This window comes from Leopardus geoffroyi, chromosome A2 (assembly GCF_018350155.1).
Source record: "Leopardus geoffroyi isolate Oge1 chromosome A2, O.geoffroyi_Oge1_pat1.0, whole genome shotgun sequence".
Classification (NCBI taxonomy): Eukaryota; Metazoa; Chordata; class Mammalia; order Carnivora; family Felidae; genus Leopardus; species Leopardus geoffroyi.
Window position 1 is genome coordinate 73,594,366 of NC_059331.1, and position 5,740 is coordinate 73,600,105.

General features: G+C 46.0%; 1 long non-coding RNA gene across 1 annotated transcript; it reads left to right on the forward strand.

Moving 5' to 3' along the window:
• Positions 1-1,279: 1,279 nt before the first annotated feature.
• LOC123607635 lies at positions 1,280-4,278 on the forward strand. Its single transcript, XR_006716825.1, has 3 exons — positions 1,280-1,380; positions 1,648-1,784; positions 3,893-4,278. It is a non-coding gene; the product is annotated as an uncharacterized LOC123607635 (long non-coding RNA).
• The last annotated feature ends 1,462 nt before the right edge of the window (positions 4,279-5,740 follow it).

Consider the following 5,740-nt stretch of genomic DNA (forward strand, 5'->3'; position numbering starts at 1 on the left):
TTTGGCGTAGGTGCATGAGAAACCGAAGTGAGAGATGTCGTGGGTTCAGAATCACTTCTACTCTCTCAAGCTAAAGGCTTTGACAAGAGTCAGCTTCTTGGAATGGTTATTTTCCCTGATGGCATCCTACTTTTTAGTATAGACTTTTCTCACCTGCCTTTCCAATAGTTCTGAGTTGTCAGTAGGTCTAGATTCTTGTGGTGGAAACAAGCCTAGAATATGCTGGGATGCCCACTGCGTACCAAAATGGGTATCTCTGAATTCCCTCACCTCTTGGAGTTAAGAGTTCTGGGAGTTGGCTAGTTAGCAGGGTTGGGGAATGGACCACAATGGAGACCTCCCATCTCAGACAAATTTCTTTGTGCGTTAGTCAAGCCCACCAACATGTTGGCCCAGCTCAGTTTTCCATTCACTGCTCCCCCCACACAACCTGTGTTCAGTTCCACGATGCCACCCACTGTCTAATGAATCTATCTTCCACAACTCTGTTCATTTCTAGCCACGCAGCTTCCTCAGCCACTGTGGACGGTGCTCTCCTTCAAGGCCCAGATCGAATGCTGGCTGGGAAATACCCTATATCCACGTGTTTGTTCCTAACTGGGGCCCAGTGTTCACTCCCCAGGCTTTAAGGCACGGTGTTCACCTCCCACTGGTGGTCCCCACCACATCTTATGGTGGATTGAGCTTCATCCCCGTGTCAGGCACTGTGCTGAGCAGTTTATAAGCCTTCTCTGACATACTTAGCATGGTATCTATGAGGTGGGCACCATGAATCTCCCCATGTTACCCAGAGGGAGACAAGGCTCAGAAAATGAAGTGACATGTTCCCAGTCACAATTCAAGCCCCCCATGTCTGACTGTCTCAGGCGTTGTCTCAGCCATTGCACCCTTTTGCCTCATTTACAAGCATGCCTGTATCTCCATGGCCCTTGAGACTCATCTTCATCTCTCGTAGGCCTCCACAGCACACACTTTGGACAATGTGCTGTTAATAAGGTGGTTTCTTATTCTGCTTCTGGAAAGTCTCTTAAAAGAGGAGGAAAAAAAGGTGAAGGTCCTTCTACAACAGGCTTAGCATTCTGTTAAAATGAGAAAAAGTCGGGAAGTTGATATCTAAATGTTCCCAACACCAACATTAGCTTAAATTCTCATCCACACCCTTGGCCTAGGAGGGGCCACACCAAGGCAAGTCAGCCTGCCCTTTGGAGCCCATTCATTAGAGAAGGGAAGTGTTTATGTGGCCTTGGCTCTGGGATGATATAATGATTGCCTTTCCTCCCAGCAGGTCTCACCCTGTCTCAGGAAGACGTCAGGGGTCAGCACAAGGCCAGACTCCGAGTTGATGAGTCACTCTGGGAGAAGGCCAATCGCAGGATGAAGGTTGGCTCCAGGGGATTGGTGAAAGGAAATGGTACCTTTCCCTTGGAGGAATGAGGTTGAATCTGACCTCAGTCTGATGGCATGGAAAACCACCTGGCCTGTCTGGCAAGGGATCCAGGAGGGGGAACAAGGGTCCCCAGAGAGGAATACTCAAAGGTCAGGCTCTACCCGGGGCTCTTAGGAAATCCTCACTGCCAGGTCTCTGAACAGCTCAGGTGAGGCAGGTGTCAGGAACATTGACCCTTCTTATTTTTCTTCCATTTGTAGGTCTGGTTCCATTAAAAGCAGGCAAAGTGGTGGAAAAACGTATTTTGGAGAAAGCGGTAGAGGGGTGAGGCCAACAAACTTTGGTTCCTCTCCAAGCCAGTACATCTGCTATGGCACCCGTGGAGAACCACTGAAAGGTGTGGTGAAAAGCTAGAGCCCACATGCATTACTGCTCCTTCTTTCCCACACGTCACCACCACCATTACCTCCATTACCACACCTCTCCACCGTCATCACCATCTCCGCCCCTACCCCCCATCACCTCCACTAGCTCCCCTCCAATGCCATCACATTATTTGGCAGGTACCATTCTAGGAGCTGTGTTTCCTTTTCATTTAATTTATTTAACATGAGCTGTTTTCTTTAATAACGAGGAAACCATTAAAGACGTCGGGCAACATGACCAAGGTATATGTCTTGGGGTCACAGAGTTGGAATTCTCACCCAAGCCTAATACTAAGGCTGTGCTCTCGACCACTGTGCCAGACCAAAGATGCCCCTTGGGGCAGAAGGGTAGAGTCCAGATGAACAAACAAACCACAAAGCAAACCCCACCGACAGCCACTCCTCTCTTTCTGCTCACATGGACCTTCAGTGACACCGTAGTACTCTTTAGAATCATGGGTGATTAGTATCCTTCTTCTCCCTTGGGGCCATGGCTCCCTTCCTCATTTTCACCAGCAAGAGGCAGTTGCCACGTCCCTTCTATTGTAAATCATCATGGCCATTCTTGCCTTCCCAGTGGGTCACTGTGACCTCTGCTTGAGGATTTCAGGGAAATACCAATTTCTTTCACAAAAGCTCCCCAACATCTAGCACAGCAGGAGACGTAAGCCAAATCTTAACATGTGAGGACCGAAGTGCAGGGCCACCTGCTAGCCCCATGTGCCCTAGGCTTAGGACACACAGCACTGGAAAGGCCACCCTTCCAAGAATCCCAGGCATGTGTTCCTTCACAAGAAGATTAGAGGCCAGGGGAACACAGGTGAGTCAGTCATGAGCTACAAAGAGTTAATGTTGGAGCAGACCTGGCAAGGAGGTAAACAGTCTGTCGAAGGTTCCTGAGTCTTTTCTCTGCCTGTGCCAGCACTGGAGCAATGGCTCAGCCAGGTAGCCGTCTCCTGTTGCTGGCTTGGAAAATTTTCCAGGGGACTCTTCGAGCATTAGCATCTTGGAATGAACCTGATCCCAGTTAAAGAACCAAATGTCAGAAAAGCTGAACATAAATCTTGCCTAGGGTAAGGATTCCTTGACAGATATATATATTTTTTTTTTTCACTAGGGTTACAAGAAAGAAAAGGCCAGCCTGATTCTATGAGCCATGATCATAGTACTTCTCTTTCTGGAAAAAACTTGTGGTTGCAGAGGTTTTCTGTTATTTGAGCTCCTGGAAACTGTCTGTGGCTGTGGGTCCTGCTCCTGGATCGGGGTGCTGGTTCCGTGGGACACTCCCTGCAGTAGACAGGCAGCGTTAGTCTATTCTGTCAAATGAGATGCAGCTGTATTCACTGCTTATAGTGAAATTCACAGGAAGTTAAACCACAATCCGTGTTACAGAATCCATTCCAGGCATTTGCATTTTGCAATATTAAAGCAGGTAAAGTACATCCTCGGGGTCTTCCACCCCTAGCTTCCAGAAGACCAATCTTATACTACTTATAACAACTGCAGCAGCTAATGTTTAGAGAGACCTTACTCTGCCCTATTTTACATCCATAATCTCACTAATCCTCATGACAATCCTATGAGATACATACTATCCCCATTTTATAGATGAAACTGACCCAGAAGGGTTCCAAAGCTTTTCTAAATTCACACCGAACGTATGTCAGAACAAAGATGTGACCTTCAGGCTGTTGGATTCCAGGGATCCTGATACTAACTTCTGGGTAATGATACCTCTGGGTAAAATAAAAGACACTGAACCCCAGTGGTATTGTTGCTTCCACATCTTCCAACCCCCAAGGTCTTCAAAGACACACACGCAGTTGACTACAGGAGTAAATTGCAGGTGAGTTACTGGGGCCAGTGCACCGAATTTCCAGAAGCAGGCTGCTTTTGATGGGAATGTATGCCTGGGAGAGCTCTGTACCTGTGCAACTCAGGAGCTGGGCTGATACCTAATGAACACACCTGTATCATTAACAAGAAAGAATAGTGAGACCCGGCAGACTGACCACACCAGTGTAAGTCAAGAGCACCAGGTTCTGATCACCTTAATGTATAATCTCTTGCTTTTGGTTAGATGGGATGACTGAACCATGAGGAGGAAAATTGGAGAGAGTGGTGAAGATTATTCTCCATCAATCCCTGGGCACTCTGATGTCAGCACAGAGGGCTAGGGCAGAGAAAGAGCTCTATGAAGAGAGAAGAAAAGCAAGCTGACCCACGTATTCTGGGAGTGTGTGCAAGGGACAGGTGGATGTGGGTCCAATCTTTTGAGCCCCCACATCACAGCAAATCATTCTAAGGGATACCAAGGACAAATCACTGATTCTAGGGCAAACGAAATAAGATGAATCTGGTTTTACCTGATATAACACCAATTCTGATCACCTCTTTTTCTTCTCTTTAAAACTGGACTAAGAACTCAATGACTTACTTTATTGTTCTGTTTAAACAATTAAATTTATGCACCAATGTTAAAGATACCTGTAGTATCTTTATTATTTTTTTAAGTTTTTATTTATTTATTTTGACAGAGAGAGCACAAGCAGGGAAGGGGCAGAGAGGAGAGAGCAAGCATCCCAAGCAGGCTCTACACCATGAGAGAAGATTCCAAAGCGGGGTTTGAACTCATGAACAATGGGATCATGACCTGAGCTGAAGTCTAACGCTTCACCGGCTGAGCTCCCGAGGTGCCCCAGTATCTTTATTTTAACTTTATTCTTTCAACCTTAACCCAAATTCAACAGGAAGCAAACTTCACAAGCTCTTAGTGTGAGCATTACTCTCAGGACCTTATTATTATTCTAATACTGAGCAGATACATGCTTTTCTTCTGCTAGTGACACTGGGGATCTGGAGAGCTCACACACACACACACACGCGTGCGCGCCTTCGATGCATGTTACAAATAGTAGTATAAATTCTATAGTAACCATTGGGTATGGCTTTCCTTTGGGGAAAAGAAGATAAGTTTGTACCCATGGCCCTGGTGGTTACAATGGTCTTCTCTGTAACTGGACTGTAAAGAAATCCAATCAGTTGATGATAGACACAAGAGCCCCGTGAGTCACAGAACAACTGGGTCATTTTGACTGCTTCTGAATAGGAGTAAATAGAGCTTTATGTAAAATTGTTTATACTGGCCAGATTTCAAAGAACTTAAACTTAAGTGTTTGTTATTTCATAACCTTCATAAATTAAAGACTCTTTCCTCCATAATTTTCATACTGGTGGATCATCCTCTGATTCCTGGAGTGTAGCGGGAGACATTCCTGCTTGTGACAGGTTTAGTGAGTTGCTTTCATGTCTACACAGACATTTCAGAGCTTCCAAAACTTGTCTAAGAGGAAACTTGGAAGCAAGCAAAGGTGTGAGAACAGGAAACTTTCTCAGGGATTTAGACAACAATTAGAGCCAATGTTGATTTACTTAGCAAACCAAGTGATCCTCTTTGTCTGCTGGCTCTTACATGTACATTTTTTTCTACACTAGTCTTCGTGTTGCCCGAGATTGGGCTGCTTCCCAAGGCTTCCCATACAGATTTTCCTGCTGCTCCTTCTGCTGTCAACTTTCCCTGAGGAGGGAGTGAGGATCGCAGAATAAACACTGTTTATCAGCAAGGTTCTATCTTGACTCTCTACCGGACCAACCTAGGGGGTAGAAGCCAGTGTCAACATCTACATGGGGAAGGATGTCATTGTACTTGAGATCTGGAAAAGAGATCTGAAGTAATCTCCCATTCTGCTGCTTTACTTGGCATAACCAGCCACTGCGGTTCTCATGTTAAGAAAAGGCCCAACAGTGTCCTCGTTTATATCAGGACAGGGGGCCACCTGCATGTCCCAGCAGAAGCAAGAGAGAGAACATTTGATATGCAATAAACAGGTGGCTGTCATTCAGATGATCCGTTCTCCTAAGTCCATCA